This window comes from Oryx dammah, unplaced genomic scaffold, assembly GCF_014754425.2.
Source record: "Oryx dammah isolate SB20612 unplaced genomic scaffold, SCBI_Odam_1.1 HiC_scaffold_11, whole genome shotgun sequence".
Classification (NCBI taxonomy): Eukaryota; Metazoa; Chordata; class Mammalia; order Artiodactyla; family Bovidae; genus Oryx; species Oryx dammah.
The window spans coordinates 39,010,537-39,023,426 of NW_024070195.1; the positions used below are offsets into that span (position 1 = coordinate 39,010,537).

The 12,890-nt window shown below is 38.6% G+C and overlaps 1 protein-coding gene and 1 non-coding gene across 2 annotated transcripts in view; one reads left to right on the top strand and one right to left on the bottom strand.

Annotated features, from left to right (window-relative positions):
* ZFAND3 (zinc finger AN1-type containing 3) overlaps positions 1–12,890 on the bottom strand; it is a 327,628-nt gene that overhangs the window by 285,200 nt on the left and 29,538 nt on the right. The window lies entirely within an intron of this gene.
* Positions 9,848–9,929, top strand: TRNAL-CAA. The gene has a single exon. It is a non-coding gene; the product is annotated as a tRNA-Leu (tRNA).

Here is a 12,890-nt window from a genome sequence, read left to right on the forward strand (position 1 = left end):
CAATAGTTTTAACCCCTGTCTTTCTTACTTTATCTGTGAAATACAGAATCACACCACATCAGAGGATTAACCTAAGGATTAAATCAACTGAAAGTGTAAAGATGTTGGGGTGGTGCCTTCCATTGTACCCTAAATAAATCACGGCTAACATCCTACTCAAGCCTCTTGTCATGGAAGGCCTGTCCTTCACATCCCCTCTTCTGCTATCTGAACTATATCCATTCTTCAGAATATTTTAAGTCATTCTGATGCCTGCCTTATCTTTAACACAACAATGGCCTTCCTAATCTTTAATATTCAAATGTATTTAATATCTAATAGCATTCATCATTCCATTTAATGAGACACTGCTCTAGATTTTATTTAATATTTCAAAGGCATACAGTATAGATCTCAAGCAGAGAAAAAGCTCCAAGCTTTCATGGAGTATCATCTCATCTTATGTTCACCTCAACGCCTACTGGGGCTTTAATAGATACTAAGCAATATTCAGTAAATAAATGCCATATAAATAAACAACACAATTAAAGGCACACAAACCACAAGATGTTCTGGTCAGAAAAGGTAGCTGAGGTGGCTTTTGAGAACACAAAAAAGAAAATTTATGACACATATGCTATAACTAAAATCTAGTCTACCTTTTTAGAAGAAATGCTAAGTATCGCCCTGAGCATTAAATACCACTGGAAACAAGTTATAAACAAGGAAAGACATAATGCAATCAATTCCTTACCCAAATGACACCTCTAACATTAGCCACTTCTACAAGGAGTATAAAATTTAACAGACATTCTCAGCTCAGAATTAGTATTTTTTTTCCCTCATTGTATTTCTAAAGAGTCAGCCAGCAGGGGAAGAGGAAGCTCATTAACTAGTCAAATAATAAGGCTAACAAATTTTTTAACTGTGGAAAATCTAATTAAACTTCTGAATATTAATCACAAGAGTCACCAGTGCCCATGTATTTATAATATTTTATAATATTACTTTCACATCATATAAATGGAAATACTCCATAAAACTGTCACTACTTACTTCAACTTCTTTTGGGATATAGAGGTGCATTCCAAACAAAAAATGTAAACACACATCCTTTTTGAAGCCAAAAAAATCAATATTAATGAAAAGTCAAATGACAGTGGAGAAAAGTTGCTACTTTCTGAAACATGATCCAAACTGAAGTACAAGGCCAGTCTCACAATCCCAGCAGTGAAAGTCGCTCAGTTGTGTCCAACTCTCTGCGACCCCATGGACTATACATAACTGCAGTGATCATTTATCAATTTAGTCTTCATCTACTGTTCATCCCAAAGCGTCATCTTTTGGGACCCTCCCCAAAAGCAAACCTCATTTTTAGTCTGTGACCATAAGATTCATCAGAAAATAGCTAGGGCCCTAGATTATATATTTCTGAGATGCAGTTTAAGGAGCATCACAGTATCTGTTGACAATTACAGATGAGCACAGTTACAAACGATATGGAGAAGAACTTACAACAAGAGGATCAACAAGAGGAAACACTGAAAGTTAAGTTCAACCTGCCAAACACAGACTACTCAGATAAAACCTGCTCTAGGTAAAAGTGAGTCATGATTGTCTTTATTAAAAAGGGCTGAGACAGGGCTTCCCTGGTGGCTCAGTGGTAAAGAATCCGTCTGCCAATGCACGAAACATCCCTGATCTGGGAGGATCCCTCATGCCCCAGCACAGCTAAGCCCATGCACAACTACTGAGCCTGTGTTCAAGAGCCCAGGAGCTGAAACTACAGAGCGCACGTGCAAGGGGGCGCGCTACACGACAAGAGAACCCACCACAGTGAGAAAGCCACACGCCGCAATGAGAAGTCTGCACAGCAACAAAGATCCGGGACAGCCAAAAAATAAACAACAAATTTTTTTTTAATTTTTAAAAAAAGGACTGAGACAGACAAAATGTAATACTATAATGTAATACAATATTATATTACAATACAATAATGTATACAAAATGTAATACCCAAATTTTCTCTGTTCTACTTAAAAAGTACTTCCATATATGTTATCTTCAGTTCAGTCGCTCAGTCGTGTCCAACTCTTTGCGACTCCATGAATCACAGCACACCAGGCCTCCCTGTCCATCACCAACTCCCGGAGTTCACTCAGACTCACATATTTGATCCCTAACACAACGTTTCTGAAATGGAGGAAACATGCTTACTTTACAATGAGAAAAATTAAGATGTAGAGACAGTCTGTCTTACAAAGCTAAAAAGTGGTGGGGAAAAGATGTAAATTTAGGACTTTCTCCCTCCAAAGGTATAACTCTTTGCATCACAACATGATGTCTTTCTAAAGCAGGGCTAGAACATGGTATTGGAAATGTGGTTAACCTGCTTCCATAGACACAAAAATAGTTTTTAGTAATAGATACATGAACAATTATATGCTAACACACTGGACAGCTGGAAAAATTAAATTCTTAGAAACACACAACCTAACAAAATAAGTCATGAAGATAGAAAAGGCTGAACAAACCAATCACTAGTAAAAAAAAAAAAACTGTTCAGTTCAGTTGCTCAGTCACATCCGACTCTCTGCGATCCCATGGACTGCAGCATCAGTAATCAAAATCCTCCCAAAAAATGAAAGTCCAGACACAGATGGCTTCACTTGTGAATTCTACCATAAATTTTCAAAAGAATTAATACCAATCCTTCTCAAACCCTTCCAAAAAAACAGAAGTGGAGGGAATACTTCCAAATTCTTTTTATAAAGCCAGCATCACCTTTAACAAAACCAGGCAAGGAGAGTACAGGAGAACTATAAACCAATATCCCTAATGACCATAGATGCAAAAATTCTTGAACCAAAAAAAAATTAGCAAATCAAATTCAAAACTATTATTAAAAGGATCATACACCACAATTAAGTGGGGTTTAGTCCAAGGATGCAAGGATGTTTCAATATCCACTCATTAATCAGTGTGACACAAAACAACAAAATGAAGGATAAAAACCATATGATCGTATCATTAGATGCAGAAAACCAACTCAAAATGGATTAACAACTCCCAACACAGAACCTGAAACCATATTAACTCCAAGAAGAAAACACAGGGGGTAAGCTCCACGACATCAGCTTTGACAACGATGTGTTGGATCTGACACCAAAAGCAAAACATTAAATATAAGTAGGACGTAAATTTAAAAACATCTACACAGCCAAAGAAATCAATAGATTGAAAAGGCAACCTACAAATGGGAGAAAACATTTACAAATCATGTATCTTATAAGGGTTAATATCTAAAACATATAAAGAACTCGTAACAGCAAAAAAGCAAAAAATCCAACTGAAAAATGAGCAGAGGAACTGAGTACATTTTTCCAAAGACGACATATAAATAGACAACAGGTATAAGAAAAAGTTAACATCAGAGAGGATCACCAAAAACTTGGAAGAAAGAATAAATACACATTTACATTCACAGTCATATTACAATACAATCACAATACACATTCACATCACAATCAAGCAAGATCCCAAATGCCTCACCAAAGAATTATTGTATCTCTCTAGTGAACCTCAAACTTCTAACAGCTTGCCTTCTAAACTGCTCTTATTACTAAATTTATTGGTTTTAGCTATTTTAGACCAAAATATAGAGAACTTCAGAGGCTTCAGATCAGCACCAACAACCATAACTGATACAATTTTAAGCCAGCCCAGTCCTTACAGGTGAAAAGGAGAAATAAGAAATAAAATTTTTTTGTAATTTAAGCTTAATCTATGAAGTCTCATTATTAATATTAGCAATACCTGTATTTTATACATGAGAACACAGACACTGCCCAAAATCAGTCAGGATTGTAACAGAAAAATTGATTCAAGAATCCTCTCTTAACTACTATATTCAGTTCAGTTCAGTCGCTCAGTTATGTCTGACTTTTGCGACCCCATGAATCGCAGCACGCCAGGCCTCCCTGTCCATCACCAACTCCCGGAGTTCACTCAGACTCACATCCATCGAGTCAGTGATGCCATCCAGCCATCTCATCCTCTGTCATCCCCTTCTCCTCCTGCCTCCAATCCCTCCCAGCATCAGAGTCTTTTCCAGTGAGTCAACTCTTCGCATGAGGTGGCCAAAGTACTGGAGTTTCAGCTTTAGCATCATTCCCTCCAAAGAAATCCCAGGGCTGATCTCCTTCAGAATGGACTGGTTGGATCTCCTTGGTTGGTACAAAAGTAACTGAGGTTTTGAATTGTTGAACTTTTCTGTTTGATACTGGAATACATTCTTAAATATGCTTATGTTATACATCATTTTAATGAGCATTTCTTGTTTTATTTTTTGTTATTGACTTATTACTTGCTGTTTACATTTCTTTTAGTCTATGGAAATGATGTTAGACAAAAAGCAAATTCCAGCAGTTTTTTATTCAAGTTCAAAATGGGTCATAAAGCAGCAGAAACAACTCACTACAAAAACATGTTTGTCCCAGAAACTGCTAACAAAGGTATAGTACAGTGGTGGTTCAAGGAGTTCTGCCAAGGAGACGAGAGCCTTGAAGATGAGGTGCGTAGCGGCCGGCCATTAGAAGCTTGCAATGACTGATTGAGAGCAATTGTCAAAGCTGACCCTCTTAAAACTACACGAGAAGCTGCTGAAGAATTCAACATCGACTATTCTACAGTCATGCGGCACTGGAAGCAAACTGGAAAGATGAAAAAGCTCAGTAAGTGGGTGCCTCGTGAGCTGACCAAAAATCAAAAAAAAAAACCATTGTTCTTAAGTGTCATCTTCTCTTATTCTACACAACAATAATGAACCACTTGATCGGATTGTGATGTGTGATAAAAAAAGGTGACTTTATACAACTGGCAACAACCAGCTCAGTGGCTGGACTGAGAAGCAGCTCCAAAGCAGTTCCCAAAGCCAAACTTCCACCAAAAAAAGGTCACGGTCACTGGTTAGTGGTCTGCTGCCTGGCTGGTACACTGCAGCTTTCTGAATCCTGACGAAACCGTTACATCTGAGAAGCAGGCTCAGCAAATCGATGAGATGCACCAAAAACTACAGCACCTGCAGTTAGCGTTGGTCAACAGAATGGGCCCAATTCTCCATGACAATGCTCGACTACACACAACCAACACTTCAAAAGTTGAAAGGACTGGGCTACCAAGTTCTGTCTCATCCACCACACTCATATGCCCAACAGACTACCACTTCTTGAAGCATTTCAACAACTTTTGTAGGGAAAAACACTTCCACAACCAGCAGGAGGCAGAAAATGCTTTCCAAGAGTTCGTTGAATCTCAAAGCATGGATTTTTATGCTACAGGAATAAACAAACTTATTGGCAAAAAATGTGTTGATTGCAATGATTCCTATTTTGATGAATAAAGCTGTGTTTGAGCCTAGTCATAATGATTTAAAATTCACGGTCCAAAACCACAATTATGTTTGCACCAACCTAATATAATCATGCCCTAATATGTCCCTCCACTATATTTTTAAATTAAATCAATATATGCACTTTTTACCTGAACTTATGTCTCCCTAAAGATGGCACATTCAGAAAAATATTTTGCATCTTGATTTCTCCCTGTCTGGTTAGGCCACCATAAATGGCAAAGCAAGACAAAAGCCTTATTTTTGTGTGTTTGAATTTTCTATCCTGAACATATATTACTTTTGTAATCAAAAATACAATAGAGTTATAAGATTTGTTTTTCCCCTCAATAATTTATTTTGGCAGGAGTTTTTATGCAATCTACTTACTTATCCAAGCTTCTAACTATACACTTTAGAGTCTTAGAGGTTTTAGTATTTTCTTCCTACTTCTTGTATATATGACACCGCTCACAAGCAAAAACTTGGAAACAAAACAGACTTATAAAATGTATTGTTTAAGCGAATTTTATATACCATAAGTTCCCTTCTAGAGTACAAAACAAATGTTTGGAACTCAGAACTCCTCACTTTCCCTTAAAAGCAAAGTTGTAAGTATGGTTAAAGGTCCCAGATTATCCCAGAAAGATTACTTAACCATATTATTACTGAATTCTAGTGATAGGAATTACTGACCTAGGTATCAAAATCCAGGGTTAACCTATACAATAGCAAGAAAGAGAAGTTTTTAAAAATCCAGCTTTTCTGAAGCTCAGGAATACTCCTCAGCACATTTTTTAAACAGGCAGCTCGCCTTGTTATCTTTAGATTGTCCTTTAGTTTGTGCCCCTCCCCATCCCTGCTCTCATGTGGCCCCTGTGCCCACCTGTTATGGAACTCCACCTCAAGCCTGGTCTCCCATGATGCGACCTTACCCAGTCCTCTCCTCACACAGATCTTACCAATGCAAGCCTCACTTTCAGGTGTTAAATTTAGAGTGATATGAATGAACCAACTCACACTAAATCCCTTAATTCTAAGCTGGAGCATTTCTGATCATATAAAATGAAGTGAAATATTCAGACCATATCAAAAAAGAAATTATGACCTAGAAGTGCACCAATCACAATCAGCTTCTCACAACTCTTTTACTCTTTTTTTTCCCTAAGCCCACCAGGGTTTGAAAAGAACCAAATCATCAAAGATATCTACAGTGAAGAAATGATTAAAAGCAGAGAGAGGACACCCTCTGAGAAACACAAAGAACATGTGAAATTAAAGAACTATGATTTAGTTTAAATTAACACCAGATGTTAAGGGAATACAAAAATTATGTCTTTAGAGACAGTATACCTGCAGTTGACCCTGGAACAATATGGAGTCAGGGGCACGAACTCTTCATGCCATCAAAAATCTATGTATAACTTGTAGTCAGTCATCTGCATCTGCAGATTCAATCAACCAGAGTTTATGTAATACTGTAGTATTACTACTGAAAAAAAAATCCACATATAAACAGACCTGAGCAATTCAAACCCATGTTATTCATGGATCAACCATATATGACAAGTAGGAGGCAGAAAGACATTCCAGGAAGAGAGAAAATGAGAAGGCAAGAAGTTTGGAAAGCAAGATACGTTCGTGAGGTAATAAAGATACCACACTGGGTTAAAAAAGGAAAGGAGTGTGATTTTGATCCAGAGGTATATGGGACCAATTTGAAAAAAAGATCTGTACAGCACAGAACTGCACAGATCAAAACCTGGACCACTTCCAGGTAACCCTTGTTTTGCAGAGTGTCCTATATACTGTAGGATGTTCAGCAGTACTCTTGGCTTCTACCCACTTGATGTCATTAGCACCTCTTCTCCACTAAGTGATAACAACTAAAAATATCTCCAGACACTGTCACATGTCCTCCAGGGGACAAATTCAACCTCCCCACCACCCGTGAAGAACCATTTACCTAGTCTAAGCCCTTTTATGAGATAAGGAAACTGAGTCTCAGGGAAGTCACATAACTTGCTAAGGTCACATAGCCTGATTCTGGTTTTGTCAAGAGCTAGAAGACAAGTCAAGAAGCATGTTAAATTGGGCTTGCGATCTTCTTAAGTAATGCTTAGAAAGATTTCTAATGATTCTTTAGAAATTATCACAAAATTATTTTTGATGCCTAAACTGGACATTTTACATGTAACACATACTATATATGCTATAATCTTTTCTCTTGTTTCTATACTGCTTTAAAGAATTCATGTTTAACCAACAAGCCCCAAACAAAGCAAAATATATATTAAGCTACAAAAGGACCCAAAGCAGGAACTGGGCAACTACGGTAAAACATTAACTGGTCAGATCCCTGAGTACCTGAGGAGTCTAAGAAGCCAATTGTTCCTAACAGCTGAAAACCTATCCTTATAAGTACCAAGCTGTGGTTCCCCATCCTCCCCAGTTTTAACTCTCTTGGACAGTTATCTTTATTTTATATACTGTCTTGCCCTCTTACCAAAGAAAATTTTAACTCTATTTTAAGATTCAGGGTCATTATGAAACCCATTTATAATTATACTACAACACTTTGAGATCAGAGATTACTATAAGTAAGGAACAATTAGTTTTATGTGGCTTATGCAAAGTATATGTGGATAAAATTAGGTGGTTAGGTAAAACAGTATAGTCTGAAGTCAGACTACAGAGTTTCTGAATTTCATCTCAAAGAGTAAGCATTCATCCTATTCTTTTGGTTCGTAAATGACATTAACAGGTCTGTTTTCCAAAGATCATAAATTAACGGCATGAGAGAAAGACCAGAACCCAGTAAGAAGTTCCATTTAAACACAACAGGCCAAAGAGGAGGCAGAGGCTGCCTGACCTACTGTGGCAGTGATGGCAAAGAGGGAGAGAAAAATATAAGATACAGGCAGAAGATCAGTTTGGTGAATAATGGAGGAGGTATAAAGGTCAAAAATGACTGGCTTCCGGCTACATAGATATAACTAAGACTGGGAAAACAGTAAAAGAACCTCATTTCCAAGGAAAAAGGTAACGAGTAAGATTTGGGTTTTAAAGTCTAGGCTCTTTGAACTCAGTAACCTAGGTTTTCTTTAAGCAAGTTAAATCTCTACTAAATTTCACCCTCAGTGAAAAAGGGAAAAATAAGACACATCCAATTTATTTGTGAAGATTGAATAACATGGTAATAGCACTTTGGAAAGAACCAGTCTAAGAAATGACTTTTCCTTTTTTACATTCCTGGCAAAACTACCCCTGAGTACAATCTTCACTGGGTACCTTTACTTCCTTATCAAAAACCTTTCCAATCACCCTAAAATAATTCACATTCAGGCCACAAATGGCTTCTCCCTGGACATTTCTGGTCCACTGTGCTGGCTGTTTTATTTCAGCACTGTGTTTCACCTCTGCCGTGACATTCTTTATAGCATCTGTTTTTTTCAGGAAAATTACAAGGACATTAATTCTTAAAGTTTCTTTTCCATTAACACATTTTTCATCTCTTTGTGTTTCTTCTACTCTATCTTATCTACTTCCTACTACCCCAATCCTACTTCAGATCTGTACTACCTACTTCAATAGCCTGAAAGTCGCCAACTTTTTCCCAAAAGTTTAAAAAAAATTCACCCCACTACCACCATCACCCCCCCAAAAATCCTCCTGGCTGTGAAGTTCTGACTCTTCTGGACAAAAAGGGAGAAGTTAACATGTGTTTCTCTTTGTGTTAAACCTCAAGAGAGAAAAGGGTAGAAAGTTAGAACATCATACACTCTCCCTTTCAAAAGAACTTCCAAAACTGACTCAGACTCTGTAAAGAAAATTAGAAGTTTAACAAAGAATAAGAACGGATAGGTAGGAAAAAGGAGAACAGATGACTATAACACACAACCTGCCAGAGTTCATTCTGTGTTTCACTGGACACGGTTCACAGCCTGTATCTGCCATCGTGTCCTTCAAGAGTAGCTGCCCTCCAGAAAAATTCCTGTTTAGATGAAGGATGGATATCAGACACCCCAGATGGCAAAAGGGAATTAGACAACATTCATATGTTGTCAGAGGTGAATCAATTAGATAATCCCTCTAAGAACTTATTAAAGTTCTCAAAGTGTGGTCCCCAGAGGAACATCAGCATCCACGTCACCAGGGAACTTGTCAGAAATGCAGATTATTCTTCTGCATTTCAGTAAGTCTTCATGTGCCTGATACAACCCACCATTAAGGTCCTCAGCACCTCCTTGAATCTAGGCTTATTAGGCACACAATGGGGCTTGCTCTGATTAATGCTGAGACTTCCCTGTATTCCTGAAGATCTAGAACAGTGCCTGACACAGACTATCTGACTCAATAAATGCTTACTGAATGAACTGAGTGAATGGCCTTAAAATAAACTTCCCCCTTACTAAAATCACGTTAATGGACTTGTTTCTTATAACCAAAGTAATCTTAATTAGGCAACGTGCACAGAGAGCTGTGATGGTCCAGTGGTTAAGGCCTTGGACTCAATATCCCATGGGGTCTCCCCAAGCAGGTTCAAACCCTGCTCACAGCACTTCTCAGCGCTTTCCTGTTCAAGTCACACAACGCCTGGGCTTCCCTGGTAGCTCAGATGGCCAAGAATCTGCCTACAATGCAGGAGACCAGGGTCAGGAAGGGTCCCTCTTGGGTCAGGAAGATCCCCTGGAGGAGGCATGGCGACACCCTCCAGTGTTCTTGCCTGGACAATCCCCACGGACAGAGAAGCCTGGCAGGCTACAGTCCATGGGGCTGCAAAGAGTCAGACACGACTGAGCGTCAAAGCACAGCACAGCACCTAAATAATAAAACACTATTCACTGATATGCTTTAAGATTTCTGTCAAACTTTGGAGTTGATTTTTTTATTTAAAGATCTACTTCTACAGGAAAACATGATGTTGAAGAACCTCACTTGTCAAAATTAAATCTAAGTTACGAAAGTTCCATACAAAACAGAAGTTTAAAGAAAGAAGTCGATAGCTTTCTCCTCAACAGTCCTTATTAGCCCCATCTATAACTGTCTTCAGCTTCATATAATACAAAACCAACAGCATTAATTTAGGCAGGAAACATATCCCTCCCCTATTTTTTCAAACAAGTCTTCATTGGCACCCTCTCCAGTTTAAAAGTTCCACAGCAAGTTCAAGTTATGACAACTCAAGCAGTTCTATTTCTGCATTTCCTAATTAAAAACTTACCAGAAAAATATTTCTAACCAAAGCCAGAAAGAGGTTAGCAGAGAGTAATTCATGACTAGGCTACAGAAACAAAGGGAACTCCACAGAGGCAAACTACCCAGTTTCCCCATTCAGCGCTACAACTTCAGAAATCTAACGATCCTTCATTTACTCAAAAAATGAAAATGACAGGAAAATTCCCTAGTGTTGACAGCAGGTAATTCTTAACTTCACTGCTGCCTGACAGGCACCTACAGGCTTTACCTGGCCTCAATCTGTCCAGTTTGGAACTGCCAATTAGTAGCTTCTCAAAAGCAAATCTCAACGTAAGCCATTAAAAAAAGTGCTTTTCAAAGTGTCAAATACAATGGATAAGTCAAACTCAGCATGTTAGAACAAAATAAAACCTGGGTGCCCAATCCAGGCTATAATTGTCAGAGCCAAGGGACTAAGGATATCACTCCAGTACAAAAAAAAGGATCAAATGCTGAAAATAGCTGTGATACACATACTCCTCCTCTTAAACACAAATACTCTTAACAGGTGTCTTCATTCGTAAGCTTACCCTTTCTCAACTGAGGTTCCGCAAGACAGACTTAAGCACTAATGCCCTAAGGCACAGGCTGGCAAACCTTTTCCGTAAATACTTCAGGTCTGTCAGACCACAGGGTCTCCGTCACAACTACTCAATCCTGCCAGTGGAGCTTGGAAGCAGCTGTCAACAGCTAAGTAGATGAACGAGGGTGACTGTGCCAATGAAACTATTTATGGACACTGAAATTCCAATTTCATATAATATTCACAGAAATACTATTCTCTTTGCAATAAGCATAAAACATAAAATGATTCTTATAAAAAATTTTAGTTCTTTGGCTAGATGTAGCTCTGAGCAGCAGTTTGTCAACCTATTCCCTAAACCATCCTTTGTATATAATAGATTAACTTCTCTCTTATGCATGCAGAATGGTACTAATTACACACCATACTACAGAGATTGAAAAAATGCCACTCAAATCATTTTTTGTGTGTCTACAGTGCTCTGATTATGTAATACAATAATACTCTATCTAGTATGAAACTAACTGATGAGATTTTGTTAGCAGTTCTTAACTTGGACAAATAACTTTAAGAAGAGTTAACTTTTAAATTGTGCAAAGTCTCAAAATGCAAGAAATATAAACAGGAACTTTCATATCCAGTATATGAAGTCACTCAGTCCTGTCCGACTCTTTGCAACCATGCTCCTCCGTCCATGGGATTCTCCAGGCAAGAATACTGGAGTAGGTTGCCATTTCCTTCTCCAGGGGATCTTCCCGACCCAGGGATTGAACCCGGGTCTATCTGCATTTTAGGCAGACATTTTACCACCTGAGCCACCAGGGAAGATCCATATTGCACTGGATAATATAAATCAAACTACTACAGATTAAATCTCTGGTTAGTAGGGACTTCCTTGGAGGTCCAGCAGTTAAGACTCCACACTTCCACTGCAGGGGTCACAGGCTCAATCCCTAGTCAGGGAACTAAGATTCCACATTCTGCACAGCATAGCCAGAAAGAAAGAAAAAAAGAAATCTCTGGTTAATATATTGCCAGAAATAGGAAAGCCCAGAATTCAATGATCATCTTTCAATATATTTTGTATCTTCAGATACTGTTTCTTCAGAAAGCAGAACCTACCTGATTAAAAATCACAAGCAAAAATTACAGGATTGCCTCAGACATTTACATAACTAGACTTGAGTTCTAGCTCCACCTCTTTCTAGAGGAGTGAGCTTGAGCAAGTTCCAGACTCCCTTTACTCATCTGTAAAGGAGAGGAAATATTTGCAACCCTCCTAGTGTCAGACTTTTATTTTGGGGGGCTCCAAAATCACTGCAGATGGTGACTGCAGCCATGAAATTAAAAGACGCTTACTCCTTGGAAGAAAAGTTATGACCAACCTAGACAGCATATTTAAGAGCAGAGATATTACTTTGCCGACTAAGGTCCATCTAGTCAAGGCTATGGTTTTTCCAGGAGTCATGTACGGACGTGAATGTTGGACTGTGAAGAAGGCTGAGCACCGAAGAATTGATGCTTTTGAACTGTGGTGTTGGAGAAGACTCTTGAGAGTCCCTTGGACTGCAAGGAGATCCAACCAGTCCATTCTGAAGGAGATCAGCCCTGGGATTTCTTTGGAAGGAATGATGCTAAAGCTGAAACTCCAGTACTTTGGCCACCTCATGCGAAGAGTTGACTCATTGGAAAAGACTGATGCTGGGAGGGATTGGGGGCAGGAGGAGAAGGGGACGACAGAGGATGAGATGGCTGGATGGC